The sequence below is a fragment of the Protopterus annectens genome, chromosome 13.part0, assembly GCF_019279795.1.
Source record: "Protopterus annectens isolate FY-2018-M chromosome 13.part0, PAN1.0, whole genome shotgun sequence".
NCBI classification, from domain to species: Eukaryota; Metazoa; Chordata; order Ceratodontiformes; family Protopteridae; genus Protopterus; species Protopterus annectens.
Window position 1 is genome coordinate 850,718,003 of NC_056747.1, and position 15,767 is coordinate 850,733,769.

At 38.4% G+C, this 15,767-nt stretch overlaps 1 non-coding gene across 1 annotated transcript; it reads right to left on the minus strand.

The window, feature by feature from the left end:
* Window positions 1-14,407: 14,407 nt before the first annotated feature.
* LOC122788506 lies at window positions 14,408-14,535 on the minus strand. The gene has a single exon (XR_006362705.1). It is a non-coding gene; the product is annotated as a U6atac minor spliceosomal RNA (small nuclear RNA).
* Window positions 14,536-15,767: the final 1,232 nt, after the last annotated feature.

The window sequence follows — 15,767 nt, forward strand, 5'->3', positions numbered from 1 at the left end:
CCTAAGACAATGTTTATTTGGAGAAGAAATCAAACATCATAAGAGCAAGGAAATATACAAAAAATTGTAAGAGTATACTATACCTTTAATGCCTACCAGAAATGCCACAACTGGGAGTTATGCTGGGATTACAACTAACTCATCAGGTTTGTTCTTGAGGGTGAAGTTTAAATCATCTAATGAATATGCAATGAGCATTAACAGATACCTTATTCTTCAATGAGAGTAAGTCATCGGGGACCACTCCCAAATGTCATACCCAACACTTTTTCTACTAATACTGCAAGTACACTGGAGCTGATATATTCTTGTGAGTGATATCATTTAGTGTTAAGAATAGTTTCTTGTAAAATAAACTTGCATTACAATGTTATTACCTCTCCTTCTTTATGCAGGACCATCTCTATTTAGGCAGCATAGCTCTCACCTTCTTGGCACAAAAAATCTGAGTAAAGCCAAATATAATCAGGGAACAAATTCTCAAAAATAGGGACAAGTTTTAAATTCTGCTCTTATAAACTTAGAAAGTAGCTAGAATAAAAAGGTCTTGTTTCCATGCACTTTCTGGAGTATACAAAGTCTGAAACTCAAATGACTGTCATTATATACTGGATTCAAACCTCACTGAATTGCCACTGAAATCCAGAAAATCACAAATTTAATGAGGAACAGACCAAAAATATGAGGCAAAAATCAGGACATTCTGCAAAAATCTGTACAGTTGAGAGTTATGTAATATAGGCAGTTGTGTCCTACAAAAATAAATAAATAAATACATTTTAAAAACAGCAAATGTCCTAAGATTGTAAGACAAAATATATTTCCTATATTTACTCTAAATGCCCTGAGATTTTAAGACAAAATATATTTCCTATGTTTACAGCTATGTATGTTAGTTATTTTACTTCTGAAAACTTTAATATGACATAAGCAACTCAAATCATATAAATGTGAGCTTCTGTACTTGCCAACAAAATGGAGTCCACTCCTTTGCAGTGGCTACAGTTATGGTATGCCTCACAAAATTACGCATTTCATAGGTTCATAGGTTGGTACTAGGCTATCGGCCCTAGGGCCTATACAAGCTTAGCCATAACATTTCCCTGGCTATTTCTTCCCACACTATTTACTCCTCTGGACCCCTGTCTAGCAGGATGACTGACATGATCCCCATGGTGAATTCCCTTTCTCCCATCCAATCATCAAGGTTCTTTTTGAAGAGGGCCAAAGAGGCGCTCTGCCTGACATGCATGGGCAATCTATTCCAGAGTCTGGGAAATCTCTGGGTCAGGATCCTATCCCTCCAGCATGTTTTGTTTATTGTGATGACAAGGTTTAGATCCCTGGAGTGTGTGGCTCTGAGGGATTGGGATTTCTTTAAGTGTGGCATGTTCAACAGCTCTGGGTTTGACATGGCCTTGTATGTTAAGCAGAGATCACCTCGGAGTAGATGATATGCGACAGAGTATAGCTGGAGTTTTTTAAGGCGGTTAGCATAGGGCATCTGCTTTAGGCCTGTGATTCTTTTAGTGAGGTATTTCTGCAGCCTTTCCAGTTGTTGCAGATGCCTTGAGAGGTACATACCAAATGGGGCGTTGTATTCTATAATGGATCTAATGAGGGATGAGTACAGTAGGACAATGACCTCCTTTTTTCTGGATGAAAAGCCCTTAGTGATGAGGTGTGCCACATAGAAGGATTTCCTGACTGTTGTGGTGATGTGGTTATTGAAGGTGAGACCACTGTCCACCTGTGTCCCTAAGTCTCTTATCACACTTTCGGTGTTTAGTGTACTGCCACCTATGTGGTAATTCACGGGTACATGTTTTTTCCCAAAGGGGATAACTATACATTTCTTGGCATTAAGCTTGAGCCCATGGCTCTGGCACCAAGCATCTGTTTCTGTAAGGCCCTTTTGTAGAGTATCCACATAATTTGGGGATTCAATAATGGCTTCCAGTTTGCAGTCATCTGCGAACTTTATTAGCCAAAGTCCCTTAGTGTTGGCCTGTACTTCAGAGAAGTAGATGCCAAACAAGAGAGGTCCCAGAACTGAACGCTGAGGTACTCCACTCATCACTTGTCTGGAGCTGGATTTGGAGTCAGCTACTTTTACAGTGTGGGTTCTGTCAGTAAGCCAGTTGGCAACTTAATGCCCAGCTTAGTAAGTTTATCCATGATTCCAGACTGGAGGATGGTGTCAAAGGCCTTGGCAAGGTCCAGATAGGCTGTGTGGACTGCCTTACCCTCGTCCATGGCTCTGGAGACTGATTTGAAGAAGTCAATCAGGTTCAGGAGACAAGATCAGCCCTTCACGAACCCAAACTGGGTGGCGTCCAGTGTTTGAAGGTTGCCAATGTCTTTGTTTATAAGTTCCATGAAAATAAGTTCCATGGCCTTGCAGATCAGGCTCATCAGACTGATGGGACGGTAGTTCCCGGGATCCAAGGTGGATCCCCCCTTGTGGAGTGGGATAACTGTAGCTGTGCGCCACTCAGTGGGCATGAAGCCTGAGGTGAGGGTATGATTAAACATAACACTTAGGTGAGGTGCCAGTTCATTTTGTAGTTCATGTAGTACACAGCCTGGGATGTCATCTGGTCCCATGGATGCTGTATTCTTAGCTTTGGGGAGTGCATTTTTTACCTGTGTGGCCATTATTACCAGAATTTGGCAATCTTTCGGTATTGAGATGGGCCATTTAGGGGGTGAGAGGGGGTGAAGTTGGCACTGAATCGATCTGCCAGGATATTGGCAATATCCTTGGGATCAGTATATTTAATACCATTCTGTTGTAGCTCAGAGCAGATCTGAGCATTGCCATTTAGATTCTTGACATAGTTATAGAATGCCTTGTGGTTGTCTTTGGAATCTTTGGCAATTTTATTTTCATAACTAGCTTTGGAGGATTTTATGAGGGATCTCAGCTTCTTACTGAGGCTGGTAAGGGAGTTTTTTGCATCCTGGGATTTTCCTCTTTTCTGCAACAGTTTCTTCCTTTTCTTGTAAAGTTTGTTTATTGCAGGGGACCAACAGATTGGCTTCCTTTTTTTGGAGGAGAGCATCTTGGTTCTATTTGGGATGGCATGATTCATGCATGAGTTGATGTGCTTATACAGTGCTTTAGTGTAGGACTCAGCAGTCAAACTTTCAGTTCCCGTCTGCATGGGTGTCATGAATTTTGTAACTTCTGGCTTGAGAAGCATGAAGGTGGCTTTGGAGAAGTTTTTTTATGGAGGTTTCCTTACTGGGGGGTGGGGGTGGGATGTGGATGTTAAGGGAGATTAGCTTATGGTCTGACCTGACCAACGAGGGAGTGACCATAGGTGTGGAGCATCGATTTCCCATGTTGGTAATGACCAGGTCTAGGATATTGAAGCCCCTGGTGGGACTGTGGATTAGTTGATCCAGGGCATTGGAATTTATTAATTTTTTTGACATTTGTTTTAAATTTTTTATGAAATTTATTTCCATAATGTATGCCCCCACTTTGGGCATCTGAAAAGGCAGCAACCTAGTTAATTAGCATTTTCCTCACAGTTAGTTTGCAGTTCAGACTCTTCCTATTTTTTCTCCTGCTGGGAGACATATTTCTAGGATTCAGAGGTACCAAGTAGCAAATATCAAAAACAAGGCTATCTACTGGAAATGTTTGGATGACTTTTTATGTCCCCCTTTCCAAGACCATACTCAGTTATGCATATTTTGCCACTACAGAGACTATTCTAACTCTTCCTTTTTATCCTGCCATATTGCCTTTGCATTTTAACAAATGCCTGGTAAGACTGAATCTGTCCTTATGATGGATGCGTTAAACCTCACCTCCCATGTGTATTGTTTAGATTTTGTTTAATCCTTGTTTGCAAACCAGGTAAAGCTATTAGGTTGCTCTCTGTTTCAAGTTTATTCCAGACATTTTGTTTTTTTTGAGTTGCTCGGTACTCAAGTGATATTACTGAACTCAAACCCCTGATCTCTGGACTGTAACTCATTTACAGATCATTTTCATAAGTAGCACACTATAATAACAGCCACTTCTGCTAAATCCAGAGTTTAAGCACAGCTTAGTGTAGCTGTACTCTTGTCCTTTGTGCTACACTGGTTAGTAGATCATTTTTTGTAAGGCACATTTTTAACTTCCAGCACAAGGTATTTTCTGTGCCTATATTCCACCTTTTTCTATAATCTTTCTGCTTTCTTCTAGTGACATGACTGATGTCTGCACATAAGCGACACTGTAAATAACTCAAAATACTGAATGTGAAATATTGTTTTCTTTGTGTGCTTCTTGACCTGATGCAAAATATAAGCACTGCAAACATACAGCATTAACAATAGTGTTATCCAGGTTCTGGCAGTGAGAGAAAGGGCATTGTTTATGAGCAAGTCCTGTTTGCACACCCCTCGTATGCGCATACACTGCTTATGATGTATAGACTGACAAAGGCTTAATGCTTTGAATATATAAAACACAAGGTCTGTGCAGTGGACTGTGACAGTTGCCCTTTAATGTTCTGCTTTTTAAAGATCAGGGTAGAGTTCAGAATGCAGAGCCATGAGGTTTAATGATTTAATGGGGACCACTGGGGAGCAGAAGTAGTTACTACACCCTGGGGAACAGCAGCCCCCTCATACATATTACTTTAGCCTAATGGCGTATGAATGCTCCCTCAGTGTTGGAGGAGGATGTTACGGTACATAGACTCTGTAATACCAAAACAGAGTTGATTAAATGCATATTAAACAATGCTAAATTGCAACAAAAAATGCCTGCCTGCAATTTTATCCATTAGGTGACTGAAGATTGTATTGCTGTGTTACTGTGGTTAAGGTTTTTAATCTAATAACCTTTGTAAGAATTAAAGTGTGTGACAGGCAGAGCTCACCAATAGAGTTTTTGATAGCAATGGCTTTGGAAAACAGAGAGGGAAAATAACACTGACTGGTCAGACTGCAATGCTTATTGTTGATGTAAACAATAAAAAAGAAGCAAGGCTAGCTATCAGATTAGTACAGAGTACTCCAATAGAAGTTCCTGTTTCTTTTAAGCCAGTATTCCTGCATACTGTAACACTTTTTTTAGCATGCTGGTGCCAATAAATTTGTAAAACCTGAAGCAACAGACTCTGTTCTGTATTGTGGATGTTCTTGGAATCCTAACTTCATTTCATTGTATTATTCTCTTGAATATTGTATGATTTCCCACAAAACAAGCTGCCAAAAAAGAAATAAAAAAAATAAAACTGCCTTAAAACAAGCAAGAGAAATTCTACGGACTCTGGTGTCCAAGATGAACACATAAATACCAGTTTGACGCTATTATCATTTTTAATTAAACAAATTTCAGCTGATCACAGCTTGACAACTTGTACTTTAGTAAACTGCAGTAGTGCCAGTCCAGTGTGGATTCTGTCTACCCTGATGTTACTTTACAAAATGCACGAGGACACTTGTGTCCCAGAACATTTGTGTTGCACAGGCATTTATAGATGTGGAAGGCCCAGTTATAGGCAGCTTCTGATGAAACCCCTCTGCTGGCTTTGTCCATTAAGGCCACGTAAGTGTGATTAAAGGTGAATATCCCACTGATGTAATGGAACAGACTGACTCCATGTGCAGGTTGCCAAATCCCTGAGCAGTGGAGACTACGGCTAAACATCTCAATTGTCATGGAGTGAAGGAGATTACCTGAAAGTGAAGTTTTATTTTTCTCAGAAGAAATATGGCTGTTGTCTGCAATATGCCCACAGTCTTGTAGATGTTTTGATTCTGAAGTCTTCATCAATGAACATACACCTCAAGATTTTTTAGCTGTCTACTACAAGGGCCACAGAAATTATAAAATCAGACCCAGAGGAGACAAGCATATATATGGCTATGTTAACTAGAGCATACTTGAACATGGGTGATTGATAAAGATTGCTACAGAAACCTACATAACGTACAGAGTTGTAAAATCTAGATTCATTGCAAGTCAAAATTCAGTCTAATTGGATTATACTGTATAACAAGGTGAAAATGTGATAGGACAGAAATGCTTGTCTGATATTAGGAAAATTTAATTCAAAATAAAACAGGCAATTGTCAAAGTGGTGACTAACAACAAAATGGGATCCAAGAAATTTAAGGTTGGTTGGAAGGCAGCCTGCCTCAGAACAAAGAGTAGTCATTGTGGGCTAATAAGCATTTTTCAGGTTGTATTCTCCATTTATAAAAATGACATTACAAATTCCACAAATGTGCCAGATAAAGCAGTCTTGCCAAAATGTCTGTGTAAGCTCATAATTATTTACTAGGCTTCACTGAGGCTGGGTACAAACATTAAAACATTAACTGCCATAGAAAAACAACTCTCTGGGATTTAACTTATGATCTTGTCCACAAAGTTGCTTGTAAAGCTGAGTTAATAACAGTCAGGATAGAATACCCTCAAAAAGTTTACCTCTAATAATGTGGGCAGTTCCATTTTATGTATGTATTTGTTTATGCTGGCTTGTATGCTGACCATTTCTCAGCAACTGTTAGCACCAAATGAATTAGTCAACATCTTGTATTACTCAAAACTGAAAAGCAGGAGATAATACAGGAATGTAGAATTACTGCAAGCCCACATGTGGAGATGGCAAGATGTCATGAAATTCTGAGGTAAAACCATCACCTGCATTATGGTGTTAAAATAAAACTTGTGTTCTCAGGCAGAATACTCTGTATTTATTGAAACCCTGCACTACAACTGTTGTTTTGTTTTATCACTTGCATTTCTGCAGCATTCAGCCACAGAAAGTTACTTACATTTGGCTCCACAGACAGACATTTACCAAAGCATGCTTTAGACTTAATGTACTCCAATTTATTATTTATTTGGCAGTAAGGTGAATGAGCTGATCTAAATGGATCATTATCAGCAATAAGCAAAGCTGAAGTCAAATACTAAAGCCAAAAAAAAAAACAATAGTTACACTATGACCAAGTGGTCACAAGGCATTTTGACTTATAACCTAGTCAGTGAAAAGCATCGGACACAGACATATTTGTAATTTTCCTTTAGTGCCTATGTTGTCGGCCCGTTACCCTCCTACTTAACTGCCCATTCAAAAAAGTGATATTACAACATGTGATCCACCCATACTTCTACTGACTGTATACATTTGTGTGTGTTTCCCCATGATGGCTGTAGACATCTGTACAAATTACCAGTTCTATCTCCTCTGTTGCCAGCCTTCAGTTCTAAAGCCCCAGCTGATAGGTGACTATATCTAGATAATGATTTATTACAGTGTATATGAATACATATATCAGAGCAGGATTTTGTATGGAAACAGTGAAAAAGAAAATTATGAACCCAAAATGGTGAGCTTCATGACAGCAAAGCTTGAAGTACAGACCCATGAAATACTGAAACATGCATGGCTTGTACAGTAAAAGGAATGATTTGTTTTGCCTTCCCTCTGGTAATGTAGCCTCACCCCACTCACCCCGACTTTCCCAGTTTGGCTTCCTAATGAAAGTTGCATGAATTTGTGACCATCTCACAAAACAAGAGACTGCAGATCCTCAAAAGCACTCAAATGTGAATTACATTCGAAATTAAAAACATAACACACAAAAGCTTGTTTGGCCACCTGCATCCCCATCTGGTGGGAGTACAACACCGCAGCCTCTGATACTTTTGTATACCAACTCCAAGATCACACGGTCTTAGGAAAAAGGAAAACCATCAAGATAGTGCAATGTTGATTTTTAGTGCAACATCCTTGACATTACACACTAGTGATTTTAAAATAGGAATCCCAGATTAGGGAATATTTTGGGTAATGCACTAACCCTCCAAGAAGTCCAAATTATGTTATAATATAAGTCAAGAACTTTGGAGCAATTGTCCCTAATACTAACATTATTTCTAAGGTAGAGAAGATCCAGCTCTTTCATAGCTCCAAAGGCAAGATAGAGAGTTTACAGATAATGCTAGTAAATCTAATGGGACAATACTTTCCATGGTCAGTTATAATGCCCTTATGTAGAGATACCACAATTACTGCTCTCCAGAGCTCAGGCACATGCCCTTTGGAAAGGCTGAAATTATAAAGCTTAAAGGCTGGCTTTAGCAGTAATATAGCTTGTGCTAATAATAAGGCAGACTGGTATATTGTCCACTCCCTGGAGCTGTTATTTTTCATTATGGTAATAGCTTCTAGGATCTGTTATATAGACACAATGGAAGGAGCACTATAAAAAGTTTCAAAACAGACAACCTTGGGGTGTGAGTGAGGAGATATGTTGAACTAAGTTTTGGGACATTTGCTATTGCTTTTATATCAGAATAGGTAGTACATTCATTTCACATTCACTGCAGTACTGAGCATTAGTGCAGATGCTCTTAATATAGTTGAAAAAAGCCTTGGGTTAGTTAGCGCCGATTCATGTTCACCTTATGTTTCGTAATGATGAGCTGCTTGTACTCCTCCTTCTCACAGGTGGCACAACTTTTTTTTTTTTTTAATGTCAACCATAAACATTTTTCTTCATGGGGGTTTATCCATGAATTTTCCACATTTCCACATACTTGTGCTATTATAGTGACTAAGTTACATATATGTCAGCTAATATAACTACAAACATCATGGGTAAATGTGGTGGCTTTAGAGAGTGGGTCAGCATAGGACAAAGCCCTTGTGAAATTCTTAAGTCCCTTAAATAGGGATAATAGGTATGCCTTACATTATTGGACAATTTTGTACTAATCCTGAGGGAAAAGGTGACAGCCTGAAGGTCAGATTTGATCACAGGGGGACAGTGTTAGTAGGTGGGCTGACAAAAGTAGCATTCATAAGGACAAGTTCTCTTTTAGGAACTTTATTTTTATTTTTTATTTTATTTTACATTTGTTGACCAGGCTAGTCTAGCTGGATATATGTCCATTTTCAGTAGAGGCCCGGGGAGAAAAGCTCCACTAGTTGTAACAAGTATCATCATAAAAAGGCATTAAAATGTTACATTAGAAACATAAGTAATTATACCAAGTTAAACAGATAATATAAAATGAACAAAATTTTTTTTTTTTTTTTTTTTGTGCAGTGAAAGTTAACAAGGGAAAGGGTGAAGGAAAAAATGAGGTTAATCTGGATTAGTGCAGGAGCAAAGCCAATGTTTATTGAGATAAATTTTCAGTTGTCTTTTAAAAAGTAGGAAAGAGGTCAAAGATGTGATATCAGAGGGTAGTTTATTCCATATTTTTCCAACAGAGTTGGAGAATAGACAGTCGCCTGCATAATTGTTGGATTTGGTAATATTAATCTGAAGTTTATTTGAAGAACGTAGTTGTTTCAGGTTATTGTATGGTGAAATAATGCTAGAAAGTATTGGTGTGTTGGCTGGCTGATATAGAATCTTATAAGCTATTAAGAGCTGTTGAAGTACAAGTTGGTTAGGAAGTTCAATCCAGCCTAGTTCTTTTAAGTTCAAGCAGTGATGAGTTTGAAAAGGAGATCCTACTGCGAATCGAGCTATATTATAATAGGATGTTGCTAGTTTTTTAATGTTGTGTTTGGAAAGATTAGTGTAAATGGGGGAAGCATAGAGAAGAGTAGAGATTAGGTGAGATCTAGCTATGGTGGACCTTGCTGTAGGTGTTAGGAAAGGTTTGATTCTATAAAGGGATCCTATTTTTTTATTAACTAATTTTATTGTGTTGTTGATGTGAGAGTCAAAGTTGAGGTTATTATCAATAGTTATTCCTAATAGTTTTGTGGTCAAGTCAGGAGAAATGAGAGTACCGTCAGAGGAGGTAAGAGTAAAATATGGTGGAGTAGATTTACGAGTAGGTGAAAAAAGTAACAGTTTGGGTTTTTTGGGGTTAAGGAGTAGACAGCGGTGAGAGAACCAGTGTTCTACAGTGTTAAAAGCTTTTGAGTAAGAGACTGGAGTTCTGTTTGAGAGGTAGCAGTACAGATTATAGTAGAGTCGTCTGCGTATTGTATGCAGGTAGTATATGGGATAGCAGATTGTAGGTCGTTAATAAAGATTGAAAATAGAAGAGGGCCTAGGATAGAGCCTTGAGATACACCTAAAGAGATAGGGAGAAGATTTGAGAGTGAATTTTTCCAGAGTACTGCCTGCTGACGATTTTCAAGGTAAGATGCAAACCAGGATAAGGCATGATGGTCGAGAGCAAGAGATTTTAGTATGTGTAGTAGAAGTTTATGATTCACCATATCAAAAGCTTTGGATAGGTCGATGAAGACTGAGGATGATAGATAGTTGTTGTTACGGTTAGTGTTGATGGAGTTAGTAAAGGAGAGTAAAGCAGTAGTGGTACTGTGTGAAGGTCTAAAACCATGCTGACAGTTAGAGAGTAGGTTGTTATTGAGAAGGTGATTAAGTATTTGTTTGTGAATACATTTTTCCATGATTTTAGCGATTGGTGAAAGGAGTGCTATTGGTCGAAAATTAGAAAGATCATTGGACTTTCCCCCTTTATGTAGTGGTATGATATGAGATATCTTCCAGATAGAGGGGAAAATTCCTTCCTTTATAGATCTATTAATCAGGATGGAAATAGGGTAGGCTAAGACTTTAGCTCCTATCTGCAGGAATTCTGCAGGCAGTTTGTCTGCAGAGGGAGTGGTAGGTTTTAACTTTTGGAGCAGTGATGAAATAAAGGAAGTAGAAACAGGTTGTAAGTGGAGGGTGGGAGGTGGATTTGATGTAGGTGGAAGTAGGTTAGAGGTATCAGGAGATAGATGACTAGCAAGAGTTTGGATAGTATTTGTGAAGAATGAGTTGAAGTCATTCGCTATTTGTGTAGGGTTCTCAGGGTTAGAGTCCTGGGGGTTAGGTGTAATAGAATGACCAGGAGATAGTAGATTATTAATACTGGCCCAGAATTTTTTAGGTTCCTTATTGGTGGTTTGTTGCAACTGAAGGTAATAGTTCTTTTTGTCTGTCAGGATAGCTCTTTTTGTGCTGTTTCTTAGCTCTCTAAAGTTTTGGCGATCAGTTAGATTTTTAGTGTTACGCCATTTTGCCCAAGATTTGTTTCTAAGAATGATTCTATGCCTAGTATTATTAGTTAGCCAGGGTGCTACTTTTGTTTTGGTTCTGATGGTTTGACTTGGGGCATGTTGGTCCAGAATAGATAAGAATGTGGAGTTGAAGTAATCTACTGCTTCATTGAGGGGGAGATATTTTAGTGGGGTCCAATTACATTGTTTTAGTTCAGCTTGATAATGTTCAGAGTTAAAATGCTTTTTTGTTCGTAGTGTTCTATAAGTGGCAGGTAAAGTTAGATTGGTTTTGTGTCTAATGACATAAGTTAATGAATGGTCACTTAGATCATCTGGAAGGGTACCAGACTGGTAGGTTTGTTGGGGGGTATTAATCAGAATCCAGTCTAAGATGGATTTGTGGTTGTTGGATTTATTAGTTCTGGTAGGACAGTTAATGAGTTGTGTGAAGCCATATAGGTTTATGTGGGAGGTGGGGTTTATACTATTGCAGGAATTCCAATCAATATTAAAGTCTCCTAGGACTAGTGTTTCTTGGGGGAGGTTGTTCGACAGCAAGCTAAGGATACATTCTAGAGTGTTAGTGTTATTTCCTGGGGGGAGATATATACAAATGATATTAATAGCTTTACTAGGGTTGATTTGAAATTTGGAGCTGATTACTTCTGCATTATTGTCTAGAGGAAGATTCAGATTTATTATACTAATTTGAAGTTGTGCTTTGTAGAGAATTGCTACGCCTCCTCCCTTTTTGGTTTTGCGGTCAAGTCTAAGGATATTATACCTGGGAGTGGTAATTTCATTATCCTTAGTAGTAGGTTTTAGCCATGTTTCTGATAAACATAGGATATCAAATTGGTGAACATCTAAAAGGGCATGGAGTTGAGAAATTTTGTTACAGATGCTTCGTACATTAAGATGAGCTATTGTGAAAGAATTGGTATAAGTGATAGATGATATAGAAGAAGCTTTGTCATGTTTTTTGAAGCTATTGGTATTTGTGTAATGTGGGCCAGGGTTAGGGTGAATATCCCCATGCAACAGTGATTGGAGGAGTTTGAAATATTGGAGCTGGAACTGTTTATGTAAGTTATAAATTAATTTTTAGTTTTTGTTTGCTTAGCTTAAGGTGAGCAAGTTTGTGGTATCTGGCAAATAGGTAGTTAGGTTTGGTAGTCAGATTTAAGGTGATTGGAGTGAAAGGTGAGGTAGGTGTAGAGGTGTGTTTAGGAAACACAAGAGTAGAGAGGAGTGGGTGTTAGAGGTTAGGAGGTAAGTAGTTACAAGAGGAGGTAAAAGTGATAAGCAGATAACTGTTAAGGTATACAGGGAGGAATAATGTACACATTTTGTAGGTTAGGGAGGTGAGAGAGAGGAAGGGAAGTAGAGAAGAGAAATAGTAATATGACTTTAAGTGGTAGAGGGAGGATAGGTTTGAGAAAGGTGGGTGTGGTATGAGGTGGGAGGGTTGGGTATGCAAATGAAGAGATTATGTCTGATTGGTTGGGGGTGTGTTTACCGGCGGTATAAGTGTAGGACTACTGGGGGCGAGTGGGATTTGGGGGCAGGGTAGGGAAGCGGAATGAGAGACAAGAGAGCAGAGTGTGGATGAAGACAATCAGCAAAGTATGGAAAATTCAGCAGGTAAGTCTGGGAGTGAGAGAGTGTAGCCACAGGTTTGGACACTGATAGGAAGATGGTCAGGGTGAGAAAGGAGGGGAAAGTAGTAGGAATGGCTAGTGCAAGGAAGGAAGGAGTATAGACTGAGAAAGCTAGGAGCAGAGTAAGGCAAGCTGAGAACAGTGTAAATAAGGTAAGGAATTTAGAAATAAGGTCTGAATTATGATGCAAGAAAACTAAGTTTGAGACAACACCAGGAGGTCTGATACTATGGAGCAAAAGGGAGATGCCCAGTTAGAGACCGATAGTCTGAGTGGAAGTGAGGAAAAGCAGAAGAGAGAGGGGTTAGAAGTAGCATTTGAAACAATGCAAGACAGAGAAGAAAGGCTTTTGAGAGGGTATGGCTGCTGGCAAACCTGTCTGAGAGGCTTGGTTTTCCAAGCAAGGGTCTCTTCAAGCAATTAGATAACAGTTTATGTGTACCAGTGTCAATACATACTTTCACTGTCTTTCAAAAGCAAAGTGTGTCTTTGGGAGCTGTTAGAGGTTTTCTTTACTTTGCCCTATTGTTCAGTGGTGTCCAGCTGGGAGATAGCAGGTATTTGGTGCAGAGACAGACTGGAACACAGTTTTAGTACTATAGATAAGGAGAAAAAGAGGTAGTAAGGTAGGCAGCACAAAAAGCAAAAGTGGAAGTTTCAAACACTCTACAATAGCAAGCAGTAATGCTACATAGTAATCATTAATCTATACAATTCAAACAGTATCAGGTACTATTGTAAAAGCAGAGCAATGTATAGCCTAAACAGTGGACTAAATTTATATAAGGTTGGATAAAAAGCTGCAATAATAGCAAGGGAAAACACTTTGTTGAGTAACTTGACAAAATTATATTGCTATATCAAAGAAAATTGCCTAGCATAAGTATTGCAAAAGTCACTATATCATACTGTTACTACTATACAGGCCTTAGAGAGAAATACTGAGACTGTTTAAAATTCCATACAATACTTAACATCAACAGTTACACGGGTAAGTAGATAGCAGCACGGTTAGTCCGCTGTTCAGAATAATAAATAGAGTAATAAATAAATAAACTTGGACAGCTTGTTCTTGGAAGTTGGTATTAATAAAATATATGAAACATTGACAATATTTATTGCTAGTATTGTAAGCCTCTCAGTTGAGAAATGAATATGTGATCACCTAGAATTAGGGTATTCAGATTTATAGATATGGAATCCATCTTGCCAAGGTACCTTCTGTACTCCTCATTTAACACTGAATGAGATCTATAGTTGGCAATAATGTGGTGATTTGATTTATCAAAAGTGACCATGATGTGAATGAACTTGAGTTCAGAATCTTGAAATACACAGTCCAGGTTAATATTTGAGCAGATACTCACCCGCCATTTCCAACTGGTCTGAAAGAGTGACAGATGTGGTACCTTGTAATAGTGTGCACTATATATAACAGGGCCCTTCAGAAAGCATCATTTAAAACTACAGTGATGGGGTACATCAAACATGCAGGGGGACATCAATTCTTACTCTCTTTGGATCAACTTACACAGTGATTTGAGGGCACAAATAGCTGTAACATTTCATAAGTTCATAGGTTTATAGGAGGTTACTATGCTAGCAGCTCTAGAGCCTTTACAAGCCTAGCCATGTTAATCCCAGGTGTCCTCATTTGCTCTTTTTGGGGAGTTTGCAGAATGAATTTATGAACAGAGTGAGTCTGTGATCAACACCGGCTACCCCTGTCTATCAGGGACATGGGTGAAATGGTGGTTAGATGCCACAAAGTAAGTGGCAATGCCTTAACCATATATGTGTTATAAAGGTGACAAGGACCTTTCCCATTCTTATCAAGGGGAGTACTAACCTTATCTCCTTTCAAACAACACTTTTACCTGTGAAAGAGTCTTTATTATTGATCAAAAACTGCAATAAATAAGTAAATTTTCATGAACTAACAAACTGTGCTAAAACCAGTAAAGCAGTTTTCATATATAAATGCAGGCAAATGTGTGTGAAGTATTTTAAATGCTTAAATATACAAACAATGCCATTTTGAAATGAAAATAGACTTTGTAGATGTGTGCTGATGTAAAAATGAGAATAATTACATGATTTTGTGTTGCTGAAAAATTTAGATGATAATTAAATATACATGTGGTTAATGGAGACACAATTTTCAAGTGCCTGAACATGTTGGGACATCATAATGCTTTTGAGTTGTTTTTTCTATAGCTAATGACATTGTGCATGAAAAGGCAGTCAATGTTGCTGAATACTGTGTGCCACAAAAGCACCAAGACATAGAGACTATTGTAGAGTTAATAGCACCAGCTATGCTATTCGTAAAATAATTTGCAGAAACTGTAGACTTCACAGAAACATCTAAATCTTAAACCCTTGGTGACTGCTACCAATTTTATGTTGCATAAAAGGATTCTAATGAAACATGAAAACATCCCATAGTATATGGCAGAGTTCGACTAACTAGCCAAGCTTTCTCACTTTAGGGAGGCTCTAGATAATACATTCATTCACAGAGAGATCTGTATGCACTACATGTTATGGAAACATATGGAAAGACTGCTGTACAAGCAAGACCTGACCTTGAACAAGCAATAAACATGTCAGTATTTATAAAACAGTAGCAAAATATAGATTAAAACTGCAGGAGGGTGCAGTTGACTGTGCTTTTAAAAAAATGGCTATTAAGTCTCATAAAAGGCAAGTATATTTTTGATGTGGCAGATTGCAGGTCACATAGAACTGATGTATGTTAGTTTAAAGAAAAATTATATAGAAGTCATTCTGAAAGGGTCATTCTCTTGTGAACACTGGACTGTCATATTTATTTTCTACAGTACTTGGATTGATTGTGGTGTTGATTCTGAAAGGGTCATATTGAAAGACTGTGCAAGTTGAAAATGTCAAAAAGAAATTGAATAGTTAACATAGGGTATGTGTGTGTGTGTGTGTGTGGGGGGGGGGGGGGCATGATTCAAAATATAACCAAAACGATGGATAAAGGAAATAATGCTGAATCAGTCAAGATGGAGTCAGATATATAAGATACTTATAGCTTGATGTGCCTAGAGCACAAAGTGAACTGACAGTGAAATTC